This window comes from Phalacrocorax aristotelis, chromosome 2 (genome assembly GCF_949628215.1).
Source record: "Phalacrocorax aristotelis chromosome 2, bGulAri2.1, whole genome shotgun sequence".
In the NCBI taxonomy this organism is placed as follows: Eukaryota; Metazoa; Chordata; class Aves; order Suliformes; family Phalacrocoracidae; genus Phalacrocorax; species Phalacrocorax aristotelis.
Genome location: NC_134277.1, coordinates 121,624,959 through 121,649,543, shown reverse-complemented (window position 1 = coordinate 121,649,543; position 24,585 = coordinate 121,624,959). Strand labels below are relative to the sequence as shown.

The 24,585-nt window shown below is 44.4% G+C and overlaps 1 protein-coding gene across 1 annotated transcript in view; it reads right to left on the bottom strand.

The window, feature by feature from the left end:
* The window catches only part of MAPRE2 (microtubule associated protein RP/EB family member 2), a 104,872-nt gene extending 100,799 nt beyond the window's left edge, over positions 1 to 4,073 (bottom strand). The window contains exon 1 of the mRNA XM_075084977.1: positions 3,996 to 4,073. The gene's annotated coding sequence lies outside the window, so the exon portion shown is untranslated. The remainder of the gene's footprint in view (positions 1 to 3,995) is intronic.
* Between the last annotated feature and the right edge of the window lie 20,512 nt (positions 4,074 to 24,585).

Genomic DNA, 24,585 nt, shown 5'->3' with positions numbered 1-24,585 from the left:
AGCTCACTGGGGACAAATGCAACGTGAAACCGTTCTGAGATCCAGCTGTATCTTTAGGTAACAATATGCTAAATGCTTGTCCAGACAGCTTTCCTAGAGCATTCTTGTTTTCTGGATTCTTTCCCTGAAGTTCAGGTTTTGCATTCTTCTCTCCCCTCTCTTTAGCCCTGTTGCCAGTCCCTCTTTCTCTCACCTCACTTTCCCAAATTTAGAAGATGAGTCACTGCTTCTTCCCTACACTCCGTGAAGTGTCTTTTCAAACTCCTTGAAAATAACACCTTGTTTGAGGCTCCTTCCCCAACCACTTCTCCTACAGACAGACTAAACCCCATAGTTTCTCTTGCTGCCCTTAGAGCACCCATTGCTCTGTCAGAGTTCGGTCTTCAAGCTCACTGCTCCTAGAGACGGGCATTGTAGAGTCAGCAGGGAGGGTCCGCAGCCACCCCACGACAAAAAGGATGCAAAAGCTGTACATGTGTTTCCCCAAATCACCTTACCTTTTCATCAGTGAGAAATCAAGCCCTGCTGAAGCTGCAAGGATTTCACACTGGCAGTTGTAGCTATCCCCAAAGGAGCTAAGCCGACACTCTGACTTTTATATACATACTTGCATACACACATACATGCATAAAAATAAATAAGTAATATATATAAAGGTGCTGAAAGACTCAGGACCTCATTTAAACCTCACCCAACAACAACACATGTGCCATCATGTGACGGTTGGTGTTCTGGCCCCTAGTGACTCAGAGCAATGCTATCAACACACTCCCCACCAGGGCTTTCTGCACTAGCAGGAGTTCTCCCTCACGTGTCTCATGCAAACACCGGCCCAGCCCAACTCTGCCTGAGACAACAGCTTATGGTTTTTAACATGATATAGTATCCCTCTCCAGAGGTGCCTGAGGGAAAAATGCATTCCACTCACCTAATTGTGTTAGTCTAATGTTTCTCCCTCTTCTGGAATTAAGCTATTTTTTAAAAACTTGACTGTATTAAGGTTTCAGTGTTGCAAGGTTTAAGAGAAGAAGGGCCAGGATAAAAGCTATTTTAAGGTGAATTTGAATGTCATGTTTCAGTAATTTTGAAGGCTCCCAAAAGTGTTTTCAAAGATGAACTGACAATGAATTCTTGCAAATATCCATTTATAAGTGGAGTAGAGTGGGGTGGGGTGGGTGGGTGGAGAGGGTGTCATTTGTTTTTTAACTCCTCCAAATATTTCACTGGTATTTGGAAGAATGGTCAAAAAATAACACAGAAAAATGCTAAATTAGCCAGAAGAGACAATGATAGTTTAGAATAGAATACTTGGACTTGTAAAAGCTGAAAGAAACCCGATTTGAGGGTTTTATTGTCAGAGAGAGGACTTAGATTTAGAATTTCAGACAACTAAAACTAAATCAGGCCATTACAAATTAAATCATAGGGCTGAAATAGCTATTCCAGCCCCAGACTACCAGTCAGCGTTGTCAATGCCCAGGTTATTTCCAAGGCACTTTAGACAGACTTCACGTCCTTCCAAGTAAGCTGTCCCTGCTGCTCATGAGGACAGGCAGCTTCTCCTGCCTGAGGAGCAAAAGCGATGGCACTGGAGCCTCTGCTCCTTCTCAGGGGAAGAGATATGCTACAGGAAGACTTAACCTCGAAGAACAGGTACCTGGTAAGTGGCCAATTGCCAAAAGTTTTCAATAAGCAGAAGACACCCCAAATGACCAAACCATACTGAGCATCAGATGTTCTGATACAGTCTCACAGGGCAACTGGCCAACTTATACCAACCTGCTATGGCACACCCCACAAAGTGAGGTCACAGAAAAATATCCGTGTTTTCCTGTCACTGAAACGTCTCCAAAAGGCGTAGGTATCTCATAGACACCAAGCCCACAAGACGTTAACCGCCCTGTGTGCTGCTGTCCCCGACTCCCTGTCTCTCTTACTAAGCTGATCCTTTTCTCCTTATGAAGCTGAAGCAGCTCATGGATTCTGTAGGCTGAGTTTGAGGCAAACTGAAAGAAACAACAACTGCCCTCAGGAAAAGTCAAATTTACCAACTGCCAGTCATTTCTGAAGTCCTTGGTTGCATTTAAAAAGATTATATAGCATTTCAGTCAGCTTTCTCTACTAGCGACAGTAGAGAAACTCCACTGTCCCAGCAGCACTACCATAAATCTTGAGTGTTTTAGGAAGATGCAGAGCTTCTGCAACTCAAACACATCATACACAGGATATGACAGTAGGTAAGGGTTCAATAACCCTCCTGTCCTCCACTTTGGGGATGATTTCACTGCAAGAGGTTTACTAACAAGCAGCCATTGAATCTCAGCAGTGGTTGCGAACAACCCCCATGTGAGACAAAGACAGTTTGTGCTCTTTGTATCTTCTCACTGGTTGGGTGAAGGCCCCCCCACATCCAGTAATGTGAGTAAAGACATAAACAAGGATTGAAGCAGGAGTCTCTGTATCTCAGGGAAAAGAGATGGCGCGAGGGTGCGTACACAGAGGATTTGGAGAGCATTCAGCCTGTGACCTGGGCATCCTGACATGACAGTGCGTACAGTTGCTCATACAGCTGTTGAATAATGAATATCTCAAGATGCCCTTGAGATGGTTCTTCTAAATACTCAGCACTTTGTTGAAGCAATCAGAACCCTGAAAAAAGGATTTACCTTGTGACACTGTTCCTGTGATGTTTTTACACAGCTCACTTGACTTCAGAAGACAATATATTTGGAAAGAGCAAGTGCATCTTGCAAAATAACCTTTAAGCTATACGATGCTTTGTTTGAAATACTGTTCTGCTATTCCACTTCTAAAATGTCATCTCTGTCTCAGCGTTTATCTTCTCCTAAAACACAGCAAAATTGCTACAGTATTTCTTGTAAAAAGTTTTCACCTTCTTTACTGCTCCAGATTTCTTGCTATGTTAAGGTATGAGCTTATACTATGAGCCTCATTTCATTTGCTGCACAGTTTGGTGCGACAGCTAAAAAGCAAATATCCCTCTGGGAAGCAAGTGAGGTACAAAAAGGGCTATCACTCACTCACCACAGAAAGCACCAGAGGGTTGTTTGAATTATCAGAAGAAGCTGTTTAAAATTAAAAACTAGCGGTATTTTTTCCCCCCCCCCCACGTCACATGTGCCACGACCGCATAGGAAGCTCACAGCTTCAGGTAGCATTAACATCCCCCCTGTGCTGCCGCATCCTTCCTCGCAGGAGCTGCCACGCTCGGTCGGTGAATGCAGCATGCTGATTCATCAGGCTTTTAGGTGCATTCTCTGGAATGGGATGTATTCATCCCGGAGCCTCCCTACGGCACAGCACGCCCAAGGAAAGCTCCTTTCAAGCCTCCGTTACCAGAAGCTACTTCGGACGCTCGCAACTCAGTGGCGACGTGCAAACTGGTTATAAATTGAAGGATTTTTAAATCCGTGCGGTACTAAGCGCTTTCCTGCTTTTGACACAACGCGTCGCCGAGCCAACCAACAACTCTTCTGTTTCGCAACTGTTCGTGTCGACAAAACAAACACGTAAACGTGCTTCTCAGTCCTTAAGCCCCCTAAATACTAGTTACTCTCGGGCGATGATACTCATTGGAATACTCCTGAGAATCTTCTGGCTTAATCGCCACAGGGTAGGGGACTCGGATCGAGTAAAGAGACTGTTTTAGCACCGTCACAGCGCTAAATTGCACTTCCTTTCCTACGAAGAGCCAGCAGTGACCGCTTCCCAAAGTACTTTCAGACCCCCGGGCAGAGGCAATGGCTGCATCAGGCAGCGCCGTCCGTCACCCACCGGCTGCAACCCCCCGAGCAGCCCACGGGTGAAAGGATCGCCCCTCGCGGGGGGATCCGTTCACCCGCGCCGCACAAAGCCGCCCCCGCCCCGCACAGCCACCCACGCGTGGCACGGCGTAGCCTCCCCCCGGGGCTGCCGGGGTGCCCGCCCGCCCACTCGGGGTGCCAGCGTGGCACATCCACCGCTACCCGCCTCACCTGCTCCGCTGCGGCCGCCGCTTTTCCTTTCTCCCGCCCGCCCCGCTGACAGCCCGGCTTTGTCCGCCCGCCCCGCTCGGCTCCGCTCCGCCCCACGCGGGAGGCGCCACGGCACGGCGCGGCACGGCACGGCACGGCACGGCACTGGCGCCCCGAGAGGGTGTCCTGCCCTGTCCCGCTGAGAGCATCCTGCGCGGCGGCCTTTCCACGCACGGGGCAGCGAGTGTGCCGACCCACGCCTGGCTGCATTATTATTATTTTTATTTAATTTTATTGCTATATTTTCCTTTATATATTATCTCCTCTCCTCTCCTCTCGTCTCGTCTCGTCTCTTCTCTTCTTTCTTTCTTCTCTGTCTTCCTTTTCTTCTTTTTCCCTTTCCCTTTCCCCTTCCCATCCCACTTCCCCTTCCCTTTACTCTTCCTGTCCCCTTTCCTTTCCTTTCCTTTCCTTTCCTTTCCTTTCCTTTCCTTTCCTTTCCTTTCCTTTCCTTTCCTTTCCTTTCCTTTCCTTTCCTTTCCTTTCCTTTCCTTTCCTTTCCTTTCCTTTCCTTTCCTTTCCTTTCCTTTCCTTTCCTTTCCTTCCCTTCCCTTCCCTTCCCTTCCCTTCCCTTCCCTTCCCTTCCCTTCCCTTCCCTTCCCTTCCCTTCCCTTCCCTTCCCTTCCCTTCCATCATCTTTGGCATAAAGCAGGGAGGCCCCCAGCGGACATGCAACCCCCACAGCTTCCCCCAACCCACCATTCCCTGGGTGCCAAGGGCTGCCGGACAGCACCCGGGGCTGGGAAAGGGCTTCAGCATCACCCCTCTTGGCCAGCTTCCTCCCTGAATCACCTCAGTTCCACAGCCCCATGGGAACCGCCCGAGGGGCACAAAGCAAGATGCTGCTCTGCAGAAGGAGTTGCTGATTTCCACAGGCTCTCAGAAATCACCCCCTGCATCAAAATCATCCCACCTGCTCGCAAAAGAAGAGCTAGCCAAGGAAGCTGTCAGGGCCCTAGCTTTAGTTCTTTGCTCTGCAGATGGACTGTTAGTCAAGTCCTGCCCACGTGGAGTCTAGTGTTTTGGTTTTTAAGCTCTGTGTTACGTAGCCAAAATGCTGAGGGGAGGTGATCTCTATGTAGGATGTTTTCTCCTATTTTTATAATGGTAACCGTCAACTAGGGCTTGGAGAAAAAGATAAATGGTGCAGATCCCCCCCTCCCTTTTAATGCAACCCGATACTTCCCCTCAGGCATTATGTTAGGGCACATTTAAATGAAGACAAAATTAAAAACAGGGGGAGAAAATCCCCAAAGCTATGAAGTAAATAACTTTAATTTGCCGTTTTTTTAGACATGGGAAAGCATTATGCATGTCAGAGGAAATAGAGCCCGTTCCCTTCTGGGCAGTTCTGTGTGAAGGACCAGGGCTGTGACCCAGTTTCTTCTCCAATGATTATGGGACCTCTCCTGCTGCGTAGATTATGGGATCCCATGTCCCTAGGGATGCATGGACCCTGTGTAGATCCAGCACAGCAGCTCTGCTGTCCCAATTAACTGATGGAAAGGGCAACTTGGAAATAGAGATGGGGGAAACCCATCGGGTGGCCAACCCTTCTGATTGTGAGGATGAGAGACCACGCCCTGCCTTGGAGCAGGTTAGGGCCGAAGGTGAGGCACAGAGGAGTTCACCACCACTGGGTAGGTTGGGACCATCCGCTCTGAAGGGTGCAGAGCAGGGCTTATGGCAGTTGGATGCTTCATGGTAGAAGAGCGATGACAGTCCCATGCTGCTGGCACCACTCTGTACCCTCGATGAGATGGTGCCAAAACTGTGAAACTGGGCCTGGAGGTCAAGTATGCTTGTGAGCCCTGCTGCTTTCCATAGGTCATGGTCACCTCTTGATGGGGAAAAAAAATGCAAATATAAGCACTCTCAGGTAATGCAGAATGGCCACCCCCTCAAAAGCCTGCCACTCAAAGCCAAAAGAACTTTCTAGCTTTTTTGGTAGTGTCTGAAAACTCCCAAATTTTGTCCTAATCCTGTCACTTCATGTCGTAGTGACAAGAAACCTATTTTTGTGCCCACAGAACAACTGAAGGGTTTTACTGCATCTGCAGGCTGCATTTAACAGGGTTTGAAGATCAAAAGATATGCTATTTTCGTATGGTCTTTTTTGGAACTCCGCACGGCAGTGTTTGAGGTGCTGATGGGTGATTTTGTTGTTAGTGTTGTTAGTGCCTGAGCAATGCTGGAATTGTTATGTTCAGTGTGCAGAAGGGAGGCTAGCAAGCAGAGAGACAGAGTCAAGCTAAAAAACATCCCCTCATCTTCAAGCATGTCCAGCATAAATGTCCATGAGGAGACCTGCTGTCTCAGAAGACCTATGGTCTGGAGATGTAGCTGCTGCAGGTCACCGCTGGCTGGTGCCTCTCTCCTGCTCGAGGTTCCCAGCATTGTAGGTGAGAGGTGTGTTGGGTCTCAGCTATGCCCGGGTGCTCCCAAGTCCATCGCCGCCAGTCATGGTGGGCAGCATGGCTCACCCGGTGCCCTGCACACCACAGCACACCATGGCTGGGATTTCCTAAACTGAAACAGCCCAGTCTGATGGGTATAATCTCCCAGAGCCTTCAGGTAATGAATGGCCAGAAACAAGGTCATTTAAAACTAGACACTCATGCTGAGGACCATGGAAGGGATTTATTGATCATCTACAGCACTGTGAAGGCTGTCCTCATTATAGGCATCCTGACATGCATTCCCTTCCCTCAGATGCTTCTCATGTTTCCATTCTACTCCAATGCCAGCACCAGCATAAGGACCATTGCTGCAGAAACAGCCACTTTCTGTTATAGTCCCTCTGCAGAAGATTTTGTTTCCCCTAATGGAGAGGAGTTTGGGTCACGCATGTTCCCTAGAGTCACAGAGTGCCTGGATCAGGCTAGTGATCAGTTTATGGCTAGTTAAACTGAACTGTTTGGTTTTGTGTAACTCATTTGCCATGTTCCACCAACGATGCTGGAGGTAGCAGCTGGCAGTGGGGTGGGCTGGCAAACTGGCTTTACCTACCAAAACTGTTTCAAAATGAACATTTGCCTCATCTCTAAAACTGGATGCTTGCTGGTTATTTCTTAACAAAACTTGCTCTGCAGCTCACACATGTATTCCTGTTTAGCAAGTGAAAAAACAGAAGATGACTCCAAGTTGACAAAGGAAATGGCAAAGCAACCCACTTGGGTCCTAGCTTTCCCTCAAACACAGTAAGAGAAACACCTACAGACAGTGACCTGGTCAGGGCTGCCCTGGTACAGAAAAGGCTGCCAAATAATCTGCCCTGCAGAGCCTTAGGAAAGCGAATCCATCTTCAGCCACGCTTTTCTTGCAGGGAGGAATGATGACTCTTAGTTTTTTAAGAGCTCCCTACGCTTGATCTTTAATCACTGATGGAAGAGTTGCAGTTAGGTTACAGGATATAATCTCAGTATAATTTATTACCAAAGGCTTTTCCCTGAACCCCTGTGACCCTGCACCCTCCTTGATGCTAATCCAGTGCAGGGTCACGGCTGAGGAAGGAATATGGCCCTTTCACTTTCATTCTTCATAGAGGTAATTAATTATCTGCATCATCTTCATCAGTGAGTGCAGCTAAAGAAAAGAGGAACAAAAGGGACATCAATCTCTCTAATGCATAACTGATTTAGATGCTCTTCTGTCAGCATTTGGATCTTGCCCATCACACAGATTCACAGGAAAAGCAAATGTGTGGCTCATTCTTCTAGCAAAGACATACACTAGAATGACCATGTAAATACATCTATCTGAAGAGAAAACTTAGCATTCCCGCTTGCAGATGTTTTGCTGTTTCTTCATTTACTACTTCATTAACTACAGGAAGGGATTCCTGACAAGTGACTCCTTTTTACAGTAGCTAAAAAAGTGTGCAATATATTTCCCATTAAAACAAATGGAAAGAGTTCAAATTAACAGTATAATATATTGCAGCATCCTTTGCTTATGGAACATAAAAAACCCCAAATTTGTCTCAGAATAATTAGTAGCACTTCCTAAATGCCACAGTTAGGCAGGTTAAATTGTTGTTTTGTAGAACCTGTTGGAAAGAAGTGGTTTTTTTTTTTACCTTGTACAAAATTTCCATCTCACCTGAAACAAAGCCTTCAGTCTTTTATTGTTTTTTTCTTCCCTGACCAACTGTCCTCCCAAACCACAAGTTTCCCACAAAATACTGCATTTGGTCAAACCTTACAATCTGATATCCAGAAACATCTGAGGAAATCCTCAGAAAACCATAATCTCATAGTATTTGTCATTTCTCTCCTCACTTTGTTGATATATTTATTTATTTTTTTACCATTTAACCCAAGTGGCCCCAATGTGCCTGGAGCTCCAGCCTCAGAGCCCCTCCCACCCAGGCAGCGCTGTGCTGTCAACAGGAGGTGGCTGTGTCCAGCACCCACAAAAGTCCCTCTGGAACCCAATAATAAGGTAAATTTCCAACTCCAGCTTAACATACAGTCCCCCATCACGCTGCAAGTGTGCAGCCTTACATGCCGCTGTGTGCCACAGGGCACAGCATGTAGAAGACCCCAGGGTCTCATTTTTGTATACAGTGCCTCTGCTACCTCTGTCTTACAGTAGCTGTGGTGAGCAGAGCAGAGCGTGGGGATGGAAGGAGGCTCGAGAAAGCTGTACTTTGTGCTGTGTCAACACCGTAATCTGATAGACATGTTGTACGGTATTTTTATGGAACGTCTTTTCCCTGCTGAAGCCTTGAGAAAACAACCCACAAATGCATTAGTGGGTTATTAAATTGTTCGGTTGGATACACGCAGCCTATTTTACATGGTGTGTGTGGAACAGAACTGATATATCAGCTGTCGTTCTTAATATTTTATAATGAAGTCTATAAATCGTCAGGCATGTAAGTCTGAAAAGTCTTACTCAAGGGCATCACCTTCTGATTTCTGTTGCTCAAAGGCAGGCGCGAACAGAGGAGTTCCTGGCTCATACAAGGTATGATCATTTGCTTCTGTTGCTGTCCTAATACATTACTTCTAGATGGACCATAGCACGACTTTTTGGCACAGTCCTTCCCTCGCTCATTTTACCTAACTTGCTTGCCTCAGGGAAGGACAGCGTTAAGTGGTAATTGCCTTGGCCCAGTCCCAGCATTAAAAATTATGTTCTTAGCTGTATTTACATATTTGCCCACGCTACCAGCATCCCTGGGGAGCAATCCCTCTTATCTAACCTCACTGTGGCCCTGATACACCCTGTCACTGGAATGAATGAATGAGCTTTAAGAGTGCATTTGATTTAAGGGGTACTACCACGAGGTTAGACCTAAGTATAGCCTTTTAAAATGGTTCTCTCCAAAACTCCAGGGGGGAGTTTTTCTATCTCTGAAATAGTCAGATAGTGGTGAGAAATCTATTCATTTAAAGCGAATCGGCAACATTTGAAAAAAATAGCTGCTACACCCAAGTTCTTTACCAGGGGTTATGCAATGGTACCTGTTAACTGAAGTCCTTTTCAGGAAAGCTCCTAAGTATACACCTTGTAACAGGCCCACTTCTAAATGTTCTCCTGACTAGGATGCTTTCTTGGATATATGCCAAATCCCTAATTTCCAAAAGGATTCCCAAGTCCATCTTGGGCAGTATCTTCTGAGTCACCTTTGACCTTCAAGTTTCAGGATTTGGGAGTATTCTCTTTCATTAGATGGAAGAAGTTTTCATCAGAGAACCTGGCTAACTAGTTGCTTTTCTGCTGAAATTGTGATGTTAAATCTTTCAGGTCTGCAAAGTGTGAAAGATCTTTGCAAGGCCAGTGGCTGCCTTCCTGATGCCAGGGGGATTTCTGGTTTGGACAAGTTGGGAAAGAAGGAAACCCCTCAAGATTAGTATAATCTTTGCCATTAACAGCAGAGAAATATTAACTAGCAGCCCAAATGAGCTGCCAACAGACTGTTGTTGTGAAGGTAGTTATACGAGGTAGGTCTCCTTTCTGAGTGAAAGGAGGCTATAGCCCCACTGAAGATGGGGACAGTCCCCATCTGCTGGGACCTGGCAGATGATAGTCAGAGGGAATACGCTGAGAAAGTGAGGAGCAGTGAGGCTGAAAATCTCTTTCCTTGGAATCTTCACCTATGCAGAGGTGGGACAGAAGCAGATGGCTGAGCAGACACCGTCTGTGGCACCTAGCGGAGCAGACAGATAGTACCTAACCAAGTGCGAAGCTTGTCCCCATACCCCTATGGCACCGTGGAAAGCCTCAGGGAAAGCAGCAAAGGTCTGACAAACTGGTTGCTAATGGCAATGTGCCATTGTATGAGGTCTCCTCACCCTCTACAGGTGGCCCCCAGAGCATGTAAAAGTCAGGAAATCTTCTGCTTTGAAGGGCCAGACTTATCCCTATTACGACTGAAAGAAATTCTGCTCCCTGAGGGAACAATTAGGAAGCTGAGCTGAAACTCGTGTTGAACTCACTTTCCCTTTACAGTGGTTTTCCTTTGCAACTTGGAGGGTAATTCTTCTTTGAAAATATTGTGCACATCTCACTGTAACAGATGCTGGGGAGAGCCATGCTGTTCTTCCCGTGACTGTCGGGAACGGAAGCAGTGAAACAAGAGGTAAAGTGAAGAACCATCTCATCTGAAAAAAACCATATTTTTTCTTCTGTAAAGCCAAGGTTACTTAGGGTAACCATAGCAGCAAGAAGCATTGCCGTACCCAGATGCAAAGTAATGCACTTACCTAGTATCATGGGTTAAAACGGTTCAGTTTATGGCATCTGACATTGTTTTTTCTAATAAGGAAGCATGAGTAATTAGAAATCTCCTGTTTTAGTATTACCATAGAAACAAGCCATGTAAGAAGTAAATGAACTGTGCATACAGAGCTGGATCAGGTCATATTGAATCTATAAGAATAAAATGAACAATGGTGGAAGAGTCCAGGGGACCGAATATCCCAGTCAGCAGAGCATTGAAAACCCCTAACATTGTTCACCCTGCCACCATGTGTTTCTTTGTTCTCAATGAAATTAATTCTGCGCACTATCCGTGTACGCACATTTGGCTTTGTCTCATAATAGTGACTAACAGTAAGAGAACAAAATTAACACATTTCTCCTGTCAGGCTGTAGATTTTCTGTGAGTGGTTTACAAATGATTTTGCTGTATAAAGGGTGAGTTTTTATTAAATATTACATTTGAAAATGTATATTCAAACCAGTAACTGTTCATCCATTACAGTGGGTAATAAGGAAACTAATGACAAGCAACTAAACCTTTTCCCAGAGGACTGAACAATTTGCATAAGCAATGCCTACCTCCACAAGCCACTTTCTCAAAGACAGTAAATTTTTTGGTTAAATGTCATAGGTGAGGAACACTCATAAAAGAAAATAAGGAAGAAATACCAGATACCTGAGGAAATACAGTTGTTGTCCAAGTTTAAAAGCTCCCCAGTTCTCCTTTACATAAAAATATAAATATTCATACCATCCTAATAGCACAAGAAAGAAGTGAAATAACAGTCTATGTCATGACTGCTGATCAGAGTCACAGCTTCAGAGTTTGACTGAAAGCCCAGGTGTGCTGTTTATATAGGGTGGAAAATTGTGTAGAAGTACTGACAACACATATACCAGCGCAGTTAAAGTGATTTCAGTGAGGAAGTGATTATTTTTAAACAGGTAATAGAGATCTCTGAAGGATGGATTAGTGCGAGATGGTAAATGCAGCTCGGTGCATACGGGATGCACAGGATTTCTTCTGAAATGCTGTCACAAATGCAGAAAAGAACAAGCCTGGAGACTTGCAAAGGGCGCAGTCCAGTGGTTCTGGCCTTGCAGTGCCCCCCTGATGCTGAAAGAGCAGCTTCCCCCATCAGTCATGATAAGAAAATATATTCTGTATCCTTGCCCTGCCCCATTGCCTCGTTTCTCTTCTGCACACCATGTGCACTTGGCGATGAGTAAGTGCTGTGGGTAGCACAGCACTTCAGTAACGCTGGCAACAACATATTTAAATTGTCATTGACTGTATTTTGCAAGAAGCTGAATATTTTGGCAGCAGTTTAGCAAAGGGCATTATCCTTGGCATGGGTTTGGCTCTGCTTACAGGAGCAGGCAGTGGCTTTGCAGGGGGAAGTGCAGGTGATGGGCCACATTATGTGTGTGCTGGGGAGGGGTTACACTGGATGAGCTCCAGGCTGGTCTGATGGACTGTAGGGCTTTAGCGTTTCTTTTTGTAAATGCATTGCATCATCTGGTTTGGTTTCTTCCAAAATGAATACATTTTGTGGCTTCTGCACCTGCTGCACAGCGTGAACCAAAACCCAGTGGGGACAATCAGGTGAGCCCTTGTAAAGAAACACTTCTGACAGGAGCTAAAACCTTCACGTCAACACATCTTTTACTGACTGGGGCTAGAGTTCCCAGCTTCTATCAACAGCAAAGAGGCTTTCAAATGAGCCAAGGAGAATCACCATGCCCCCACCTGCAGAGTTTCAACAAGAACTAAGTTCCCAGAACTAAGAACTTAATTACCAAAGTCTTGCTTAAGCTTACTTCAAAAATAATTAGTTGTCTAACAGCCTGAAATCAAAAGAGACACCTAAATAACTCCAGAATTTTGTTAGTATTTGGCACACATAAACATATTGGCCTGTATTCTCAAGCAGCCTCCAACTTCTGGTGATGATAATAAGGAAAGTCAGATTAGTCTTGTCTCTTAGAACCGTAATTCTGGTTTTAATTATTTATTTGCAGACAAAGAAATATAACTCTTTAGAGGTATTTCTTGTTGGTCTGGAAGTTTGAAAGTGAGCATTGCTGTAGTAGACACAGTAGACTCAAGCTAGGCAGGAGAAAAAAAAACCCATAGCAATTATTTTTTAATTATTGGGATGTGTTGCTTTTGACTTGTAATAAAGGACATTTTCTGCATTGAAGAGGAGAGTTGTCTGGGAGCAAAGCCAGGTGTAGCAGTGGTAGGAGGAAGAAAGAAGAGAACTACACAGATATTTTTGTTACAATTTGTCCAGAAGGTGGCTGCTTGCAATGATTTAGTTAAACAAATAGTACAATTGTTCCCACTGCAGATGCCCTGATACTAATGAGGCTCTGTGGAAAGATACACAGTAAGGATAGCTATTGCTTTTTACTGCTCCGTGTGCTCTGGGGGAAGTAAATATCCAAAGAAAAAAAACCAAAACCTCTCAGATACTCCTCCCCATCCAACACCATTATGTTTTAAAAATTAGCTGTCCACAAAAGTAAGCTTCTTTCAGCTTCATGAGTTGCAGAGTAAATATTGTACAGGCAGATAAGATTTGTCCTGGCCCGCCCGAGGCACTGCATTTGGGCTGGAGCAGGCTATCTGTCCTTTGCACACACACAATCATGTTCCCTTTGCCCTCCAGCTCTCTACATGTTTCAAACAGACAACAACCCAAGAGAGAAGTATAGGTCATGTATATGTCCGTCATCATCAGGCTTCTCAGTGCACCTCGTAATTAAGAAGTGTTGCTGACACAGCAGCAAGACCCTGAAGGCAAAAGCAGGATGGGGTTGCACAGTGGGGCTGGGGTCCTCCCACCTGCAGCTCAGGTGGTCCCATGTACCAAGGACAGTCACTTGCCAGCCCTGCCAGGGCCCTGGCTTACTGCCTCCGTGGTCCAACGGGGACATAAGGGAGCAACATGAGCTTGTGGCACGTTACACTCTGCAACGTGCAGCTCTAGGTCTCTATTTTGGTGCATGCAACGCTGTCCTCCACCCATCCCACGAACACCCAGGAGAACTGGAAACCAGCCAAAGGGCAGCTGGCGCCTACACCAACACGAGATGATGATGAAGAAGAAGGAACCGTTGTGTGCAATTTCAAGGGCTTGTGGCTTGCTTTCCATGGGGAGCACCTATGGCATAGTGACCTGAGGACTGATTGCTACTCCTGGATATGTGAAGCATAACTCACAGAGTGTGTGTCCCACATCAGCCATGAGTTGCAAAGCAGGTAGCAACTCTGGATAACCCCTGCATGCATTTGACCCATGGACACCGAATCAAAGATTTCTGCAAGGCTCTCTTCTGTGTCGCTTCAATGCACTCCTCTCTCTGGTGCTAAATTAGCCCTGTCTTTGCCACCACCTGCACAGAATGAACACTCCTGTGCAGTGATAGGTCTCTAGGTTGATTTAAATCCGTCACGCAATCAGTTCTACCAAAACACTCAAAGCCCTTTTCGGTAACTGGAGCTATTCCACGATAAATTTCAGCTTTTGGCATGGAAGAACTTCAGCTGTACAGATATACTGAAAAGTTATTAAAAACAGGAAGAAGAATTAGTGTTTTTCCATTTTTCCTAGTTCTTACATTTGAATTGCAATGATCTATGCCAAGTTAGAACCAGGAATGTTTCATTTAGAAAACTTGAAAATATTACCAGTTTGAGGAGCTGAAAGCAAAAGTTGAGCCTGAAACCCTAGGTGAGCAATGAGCACAGGTTGACCTAAAATTGACATGTCAGACAGGAGTTCATAATATTTTCACCATTTCCGTAAAACCTGAAATTTCTAAAGCAGGTGTAATGATTCAATAACAGGTGCATCTTGTTTAGTTAATGGAAGTAAAGTTGCAAATGTGATTGAAATACTCATACAGCACTTCCTAAACTAGATTTTGTGTGTTGTCCTCTATTGCTAATGGGTCAGCAACGCTGCTTCCTCTATCAGTGTTGCTAACTCTTGCTATTTTATTGTGTTTCACATTATTATGCTATTTATCATTATGCCGTAATATATATAAATCCATGGTGCATCTGGATCTGGTTTCTTTCCCTCACTTGCTGCTAGAAGAATAAAATAGCAGAGGAAGTGCTATACAGGAAGGCAACCAGGCAGATTAAAGATGTGGCACCATTTCTGTTCAAGGAGTGACAAATAGATGCTCTACAGCCAGGAGAAAGGGCGAGTGAGGAGATATGAGAGAGGCCTCTGTTAAGGCCCTGAAAAGGTCTTTGAGAGTAATCATTTGCTCTTTCTCAGAACAAAGGAATTTGGGGTAAAACATCCAGGTTCTAGGTGGCAGACTGAGAAGAGATGCAAGAACAAACGTGTTCTTTGCGTGGCAGGTATCATCTAAGTTGTGGAGCTCATTGCCACAGGATGTTATTGATCTAAAGGGCTTAAAAGGGTTAAAATTAATGAACTACATCAATGGAAGAAAAATCCTCAGGGGCTGTGGAACACAAAGATGCCACCTCTGGTGCAGGCATTCCCTGAGCTGTAGTCACAGAAGGCTGGGAACTATATTAAGAGAATGTCACTACATTCCTGCCTATTTTTATATTCTTCCCAAAGTAGGTAATATTTATTACTGCCAGAGACAGGATCCTGGGCTAGCTGGACCTTGACTCTGAGCCAATATATCTGTTCTTGTGATCTTATACTTACTTTCAGTAAGAGAAAAAAGGGGGGACATTTTAGTACTCAGGACTTTTAAACTTTGAAGCCTCTATGTTCAGTTCTCAGAGTTGAGTAAAAAGAACTTAAATCTTATGGATATTAAATCAATATAATGATTTTTGAGTGATTTTGGTTTCCTGAATACCTGGGCTATATTGCATGGCAACCAGAACTTTGATATGCCAAAAGAGTCCAAAATAGAGCATAGATAATAAACATGTTCACAGCTGTTTTCTGATAATCTTCAAGTACAATAGATTGCACCATTGTTTTGGTGCAATGTCTGATTTTCTGATAAGACTCTGGCAGCATTAATACCGTAGTTCTTTCCCCACACATATTTGTCTTCAAAAATACCAGGAATCAACTGAAGCTCCTTGGCATTTTTTCCCAAATTATTGAGGACCTCCCTCTGCTAAGTGTCATATTTGTGCTTTTATATTATCAAGTGTAACTTCATAGAACTCAAATTAAAAAATTCTAATTAAAAGATTAAGAATGTGATTTGTTCTGCTGCAGTTCTGAATCCAAGAGAGACTTACTGAATGAAGTTGTTAATTTGAGCCACAGTATGGTACTGTATGTGGTTTTATTTCCCCCCTCCTCTTCCATTTGAAGCTCTGATTACTAAGTCATATTCACAGGGGTCAGAAGGGAGGGAGGAAAAAAAAAAAGCGGTTATTGCTCAAAATTATTAGACTGTATAGGAAGCAGATTTAACCATCTCTTTGATTATCTCCCCTGGCCAGGATGAGATATGGTCTACAGTTCATGGCTCATTCCTCATAACCAGTGAGGCAGAAATACAATGTAATGAAAATTGATCTATAGAACGCATTCGATTAGTGAAATATGAGCAAAGACATTACTTCTGAAGAAAGTGAAAATTAAAAGCGCACACCAGCAGCAGCAGACATATAGACAGAAAGGCATCATTTTTACCTCCAGAGAAGCAGATGGGGTAAGTACTGGATGGTTCCACCAAGCAAAGAGTTCATTGCTTCACCTACCTCTAAATCTCACTATAGAGAATCAATTATAGAAATAGAAAAGCAAAAATTAAAATCCCCAATTAATGACTGTGTTCTTTCACTGATTATTAGATGATGGCATTTTGGAAAGAGTGCTTCACTGCCACAGAAGACCTTGTTACAGCAAAATACATCTTCAGGTCTTTGTCCTTCATCTTCTACCTGTGTAAGCCAAGGCACATCACTGATATCCTCTCTCTTCCATGTTTTTTATTTGTAAAACATGGGTAGCAGTACCCCAGGATTCTGTGAGGATTAATTTAATGTGAGAAGTGCTTTGATTTCCTTGGGCAACAGGTTTATAACAGCATAAACATATGTTGGGGAAATAAATGCATTCCCTCTTATCTGAAACGTGGATCTCTTACGTGGTCACTTGTATGTTCTCAGCAAAGTAATAACAAATGATCTTCCCATCTGTGCAGGCTCTGTCATATAGTACGGAAGAAAAATAACTTCTGTTGTTTAGATGAGCAATGAGAGAACATGGAGCAAATCAGGATAAGCAAACACCCAAGGCTAAAGCCATATTCAAGAACGTGTATAGACTGAAACGTGCATATAAAACATTTATGGACGACTTCAAGAAGGGAAATCATAAACAGCGAGTCTGATTATAGAGAGAGAAGTCATGGACAGAAAAGGGGTTAAATGCTTAGAATAAATTTCTTATTGCAAATAGCTTAAGGTATTTGTATGCATTATTTTGCCAGGAAAATATTGTTCCCTTTGGGTCTCCAGGGATTTCCGTTTTCCATGCTGCCCCCTATTTCAGCACCTACATATGCTTACAGATTTTCACCCTGATTGGTTTCTATGACTGTATTTTTCAGTCAAACTTCTAATTGAAAGCAGCATGATGAATCGTAGGAGGCCTATCTCCCTAGATCCACTATCGCTGCTGCAGAAAGTCAGCCTGTCTGCACAGCCTATTTTTGTGCTGTCCCTGAGCCACTGCTGTGCCCTGCACAGTCACAGATCAGAAGCGGAGGCTGCAGAGAAGCAGCCAGCAGTGTCTCTGCCACGGCCAGCTCAGCAGCACAGCCTGCACCACTGCACCCCAGGGCTGTGCAGCACGGGGCACCGTGGCTGCTCCGCCGTGGCACGGCCCGTGGCACAGCCCCACCAGCCTCGGTGCCGGCGGCTGCCGAGCATGAGGCACACCGGCCGGAGGGCACAGAGCAATGGGGAAGGCGATGCCATCTCCACCCCTTTCTGGGATTTACAGGCATACATTTTCTTGTCTTGCTCCTTGGTACTGAAGATCAGAAGATTTCTTGGTCCCCAATCCCAAAAGTGACGCCAAAAGAGCAGAAAAGCAGCACATAGCAGAATGTGTGAACAAACCCTCCAGGACGGGAAGGCTCCAGATGATGTGTAGGCAGGTATAGCTCCTAAGGAAGCTGCTCCCTCTTCATGTCAGGGTGAATTTGGTCCAAAGAGCTCAGCCTTGGGCTGATGCTTTCCTTTGTTTTCATGTTCCTGTTCAACAAAAATCAGCTGGCAGCCACAGGATTAAAAGGCAGCCTCAATCTTTTCAATTTTGTGTTGGTTTTTTTTCCCTTCTCTCTCTAAACAACAGGTATGCCTGCCAATAACACACAGCAAGCGGGCTTGTCCACAGCCATGGCTGTGCTGGGGTGGTCCCGTGTGAGACCTCACAGCCACTCTGCAGCTACAAGACCAGACACCCTGTGATTTATGTTTGTTGCCAGTGAGATGGCAGTTCCTCCTGATACACAATTTAGCGTGTAATGCTGCAATGGAAGAGACCCGCTGAAAAACAGGGGTAAAACTGGGCACGTTTTTCAGTCCCAGGATGCTGCAGGGGCATCCTAGGGAATACTTTCTAAACCAAAGCACAGGCTTGTGTTAATCCAACACCCGCCTGTACACAGCTAATGAAATATGATTGACACTTCTGTCACCTCCATGCTTGTGAGGTGACAGATGTATGTTTCGTGTTTCATATGACCATAGGTCTTGAGGTAATGTCTGTGGAAATCAGGGGAGGACCCTCTGTGTCTTCAGTCATCCACGAACCAGGCCTGGAGAAACACCGGGGCTGAGATTACCTCACAGCATCTTGCCTTTGGAAACACATGGATGTCTGGCAGCTTGTAATTGCTTCTTGCTGAAACAACGATTGCTGAAAGTATGCCAGTGTATTAATATACTGTATTATTTACAGACTTGCAGGCTGGGCCAAGGTAAACACTCAGCAATGGAGTCACCTCGATCTGAACTTTTCTCTCTTGCTTTGAAATTTCACTTTATGTTCTCACAATACCTACCACCACTGCTGTGCTTGTTCAGTTTGCTGTGTGCCTCACATTAACCTACAGCTCTGATTTTTCACAGTCAATGAAGCCTCACTGACAAATGGGAGCTTCCACGCCCAGCATTACTCATTTGCAGAAGAATGACTAGAAGAGCACTCAGAGGCCAAAGGAAGCAATGCCAGGATTATTTTCTGATTTGCTTTTATTCAAAACGCTTCCACTGATTCTCTTCCACTTACAGAACTATTGTTGTCTGGGAATTTTGCATGAACTAAATGTGAAAGCAGCAGGAGCATCCCCCATTTCTGGAGGAAAGATGTTCCAGGTTAGATACTAGCACATGGCTGAATTCAAAGTGCAATATTATGCTTTCCTTTGCCACCAGTGGGGTGTGGAGGGCAACTGGGCACAGTCTGACATTCTCAAGATCCTCTCAAATTCACATTGTGACTTAACCCCAATTTTCATTCAGGCTTGGATTCCCACTCTAGCAGGTACCTTGCAAGTATGCATGTGGGGATCTTCTGTTTTACCTACTATTTTTGATCTGAGCATCTTTCTTGATAATCCCTGGTGGACTTAATTGGCTGTATTTCTCTTGCAGAACCCAGAACCATTTCTTAATGTGTGCAGACAGAGGTCACCATGGTAACGTGCAAAAATAATATGTTTTGAGTTTGTTTTTAAAACCTAGTTTGAGCACCATGACATAAAGACTGAAGTGTAGGACAATTGACAAAAGGTCAAGGAACAAGTTTAAAAGAGGAAGGGAGGAAAAGAAAGATGACAGAGGCCCTTTAGGTACTACATTGCATTAATTATACTTGAGTTACATTGTAAAAAGAGAAAACAAAGTGAAACACTCCATCCCGGTGATGAACAGTTGGGGCACATGGAGATTTGGTGACATAGCCATAGCCATGCAGGAAACCTGCAGCAAATGTAAGAATTACCCCTGCCTTTAATAAGCACCTTAACTGTTCAAATGCTTTTAACTTGCTTAGTACATCTTTTCAATTCTCTGAGGATATGACTGTGGGTCAAGATCAGCCCTGCCAAGGCTGTAGAGTCCATCAGTATGGCCAAGATTCTGAAAAATATTAAAAAGTATAAATAACTTTGAGTATCTTGGCTAAGTTAGTAGTAGAAGGGAGAATAAGCAAAGAGGACTGGCTATGCTAATATTTGTGTTAAATGTTTGAGCCTAGATGTGCTTGCAGATGTTTGACAAGGCAGAGATAAATACTTACGCAGCCCCCTGTGTCCTGTCCCTCACTCTAGACCAGTTAGGTCTCAGGGTACCCTGTAACCAGCAGCAGGACCAGTAGAGCAGCCTGGGGCAAGCTGGCAAATGCCTCCTCTTGTACAAGTCGATAGAAAAACTCATTCATCAGATCTAAGATTTTTATCCCAGGGTGTTTTCTCAAGGTTTTTCTTGAGTGCTTTGCTTTCACAGGTACATGTTTCCTCTGCCTTCAGTCTGCTACACAACTGGGGTAGAAAAGTAAATTTTTAACTTCAAATACTTTTCTTACCTATTTCCATCACCAGTAGCTGTCTGTCACCAAGTAGAAGGAATACTCCCTTGTACTGTATGACCTGGATAGAGTTTTCCTTACTGCTTTTATTCTAATGTAGTACTTGAAATAAAGAGAAACAGTCCAAAACCATTACACTATTTTTTAAAAAATACAGAAAAAGAAAACAACATTAACACAGTCTTTCAAAAGAAGATGTATATTTGTCTGTCAACTTCATGTGCCAAAAAATCCATATTTTTTACCGAAAACTTTACACCTCCTATGAGCTCAGAATGCTACCAGACCTAGAAACACACAATTAAGCCACCCTCCCCACCACAGATGACTTCATTCATATGCAGCAGTTAGGACTGTATATTAAAGACTGGTATAGTAAGCTGAAAATAAAAGCACTTTAAACTGAAATGAGTAAAAATGAGAAGTTGAGGTTCGGTGACATAGTATCTTCTCTGAAAATGAGGGCCATAATTTCCTTGAATGGACTATCTAGAATCAGTGAAAGTTTTGCACCCCTACTTTTTCCCCTGTGAAACAGAGCTAATGCTGCTGGTTCACTGCTGTAGAGCCCACCATGCAATTATAAGTGCCAAGGATTAGCTCAGAGATAACAATTCCTAAAGACTAATCTATGCATTCATTTAAAGACATGCTGGTCTTTCCAGAGGCATGAGAAGTGCTTTTACTAGGGTTCTAAATTAGTAATGAAAACAACAACAAAAACACTCAAAAAAAAGGGAAAACCCTTCTCAGTTTATGAATTAATAGTGTTTTGTTGTATCATTTGAATGTAAAGCTGGCAGTACTTAGGGAACATGACCTCAAAACCGAAAGGAAGAAATAACCCCCAGGTCTTGCCAAACCCACTTCTCACAAAAGGCAGGCTAGGGAGGCCAGGAGGAGCTCTCTTTAAAAAAAGATCGCTATTCCCAAACTGATCCGCCTTTTGTTTCTCCAAGACTAGATCTGGAAAGTCCAGCAGTAAGGAAAAGCTCTGCTGTTTCCTTCTCCCGCTTGTTGAAAGTCCCATTTACACACAGTTCATACTAATGCAGGGGGAGGGGGGTGGATGGTTTTCTTTGCTAATTTTCCTCCCTAGGGTGCCTAATGATTTTTCAGAGCTAATACATCCTGACAGATGCAGTCATACTAGTGCTCGCACCCTGCATCTTTGTTGGCCAATCGGGGTCATGGTTTGGAAAGCTGATCTCTTAATCATTTTATCTGATGGATGTCGCCTACTATAAATCGACAGTTGTTTGACCGATATTGACCTCTTCTGTTCTCACTGATGCAGGAGACAGACTTTCTGTGGGGCTCAGTCAGCCAGCGACCAGGGTGTGTGAGGCACTGTAGCTGTTTGACAAGTGTCTTAAAACTGCATTTGAAACTTTTTTGCACATTGGCAATTGACAGACACCAAAGCTTTGCATGGGACAAGTCCCATGTAGTATTGTACGTCACACCTTCTGTAGGACTTTGAACTTAATGAACTGCAAATCATAGGTAAGGGTTTACCGTTCAATATTATTAGCAGACAGTGAATTGTGATAGATTGGAGCAGCTAAAAAGCAGCAAAAAGCCAACATTTTCCCAGAATCTAAGTGTTCCCTTTAAGTGAAATTATTCTTTATAGTTATGAACTACATCAGTCTTTAAATTTGTGCACTAATTTTATTAAAAACAACACAGAGCATGTACTAGGTACAAGTCAGCAGCTAGAAAAAGTATCTCTTGGCTTTCGCCCTATTCCATAGCATGTTTATTTTGCAAATTGACTGTTCAAAACTGAGCATATTTGCTGGCCAAAAGACAGAAGGCGGAAGCAGGGGTATGACCAGAATGTAAAAGCACCTTTTCCTTCATGTCAGAAACTAGCAGAGGTCAAAAAGCCATCTGTACTCTACAGAAATCATACCTTTTCTTTTTCCTCTCCTTGCCAGTTCAGTTTTACTACAAGAATCTTATCCTGAAGTAAGTTTGCACAAGGTGAGATTGCTGTGGCCTTAAACTTAGTTTGCCTGGTAGGTAGCGGGGCCGTGCTAACGTGCCGTCGCCGGGAGCTCTGCCAGTCGGTCCCTCCTCCGAGAGGTGGCCAGGCTGGCGCTTGCTGCAGCAGGGCGCGTGGGGCAGCAGCTCAGTGCCTGGATGAAGCCTCCAGAAGTGCCTTCACCCAAGCTCCCCCTGCAATGCTCCCTCCATCCGGGAGGTCCTTCCCGCTGCGGGGGGCACAGTGGAGCTCCCTTGCTCTCTGGGATGTTGGCATGGAGCAGAGCTGGGAGCTATGCAATAGCTTCGAAGGCAGAAGGACTGTCCTGGGGGAGGATGTGAAACAGGGCTGCACTTGCTGCCTTGATTATCCCAGTGCGGCACAAGTAGCCATAGAAAGAAGATCCACAGAGAAGAAGGATCTAAAAAGTCATGTGGATATGGCAGGATTTTTAGGATATATTAGCCTGAATGGCTCCACAGTGTGGAATTTTACCTGGCATTAGTGGACTTCTATACAAAAATTAAAGTAATATTTAGTGCAGATAGGAAAGGATAAGAGGTTAGATCTGAGCTGTAGCCCTGAGGTCAACGATGTAGCAGGAGCTCCCTGCCTAAACCTGGACTGTTTGCTGCACAGTATGCTCCCTGTTTAGAGGTATGAAAATAGTGAAAACAGTGTCTGAGAAAGAGCCAGAAATACATCATTTATATTACCGAAACAAATTAATACTGGGAGGTATTTTTCCCTTACAAATAGGCCTCAAGAGATTGATCTAATTAATTAGCTTTTGGTTGTACAAAACTGACCCTTCTGCCTCCAAGTCACCATAGCAGAGGCAACTGAGTGCAAAGAGTGAAATAAATGGAGCTGCGTCAAAGGAGCAAAGCTGGAGTACACACGGAGCCTGGGATTCGGGCCCAGGGCATCTCCTAGGACCTGTAATGGTGGGGTGCAGGTGGTAACTAGGCTCCCCTGTGAGCACTTGGGGGAATGAAGCCTTTAAATAGTCCTAACGGCAGCTGATGCAGCAAGGTGTGGCACGGTGCTCTCATTTGATACAAATCAATGTTCAAAGCATACAAGTGGCTAAAGCATTTCTACCATAATTCTACGAGAAATACAGAAATCATTGTTTGAAACGCTAAAATTGTAGGCTAGCTGAGAAAATGACTAACCCTTAAAACAGTCAAAAGTGAGCCGCTGCCCTTTGCTGCAAGGGCTTCAACTGTTACTCCTTGTTCTGAGGAAACAGGATCTGAGGTGGTAACAAATTATTAGTAGGTGGAGGGCAGCCGCATTACCCTTGCTACAAATGCACTGGGAGCGTGTCTCAAGAGACTGTAAAGCCTATAGAAACATCAAGCTTTGGGACTGTTTGGCTAAATTCACTTTGATGTGAGACCTGACGGCTTTTCTGCTCACCTTGTCCACCGAGATCCCCAGGTCTGTGGGGGCAAGGGAGAGGTCTCGCAGCAGGGCCGGTGCACGCCTGGCTATGGGTACCCTAAGGCATCGACATTTGACCCCATGGGTGAATGAAAAATTTTGTAATCTTTGTGATAAAGAGTAAGGATGAACTTAATTTATTTTGTGTATTATGAAAGACTATTGTGACACCACTAGGAAAGGGCCATGCAAAGTGGGGCACAAGTCTGGTTTCACAGATGATGATAATGCTTATTAATTTTGGTGTCACTGGGTACCCCATGCATTTACACCTATTACTGAGCAATTTAAAAATTTTCCATCATTAGTACACAGCCTGATCTAACTACTGTTGAAATAAATTATTTGTAGTGGAGATGTCAACATCTTTGTCTCATTCTTTGGCTAAGCCTCAGTGAGAGCAGTATGGTCTATGGTTCCTGGAGCTCTTGATCAACTAATGAACGAGAAATTTCCTTAACGCCACCTTCCCATCCCATTAAATAAGTTTTGCTTGTAGTTATTAATTATTGTTATTAAAAAGCTTCTTTATTCCTCCTGGAGGTATTTGGGCCACAGGCCTTAATTCATCAACACATTTTATGGCAATTTCTGCTAGGAAGCATCGCGCAAGGGCGTTGCACGGGGCAAGAGATGAGGAAAGCCGGTGGCAGAAGGCTAAGTGAAGAGTGCAGTGGGATTTAGCTGTTGGGGCTATGAAGTATCCTGGCTTCTGCCTGTGCAGGCAGAGCCAGGGGGCACGTGGATAATTAGGGCATGTTCTCCTCAGCAGAGAAGGGTACAGACTTCACTGACTGAACCAATGTCTGGAAACTGTGAATTTGGATTCAGG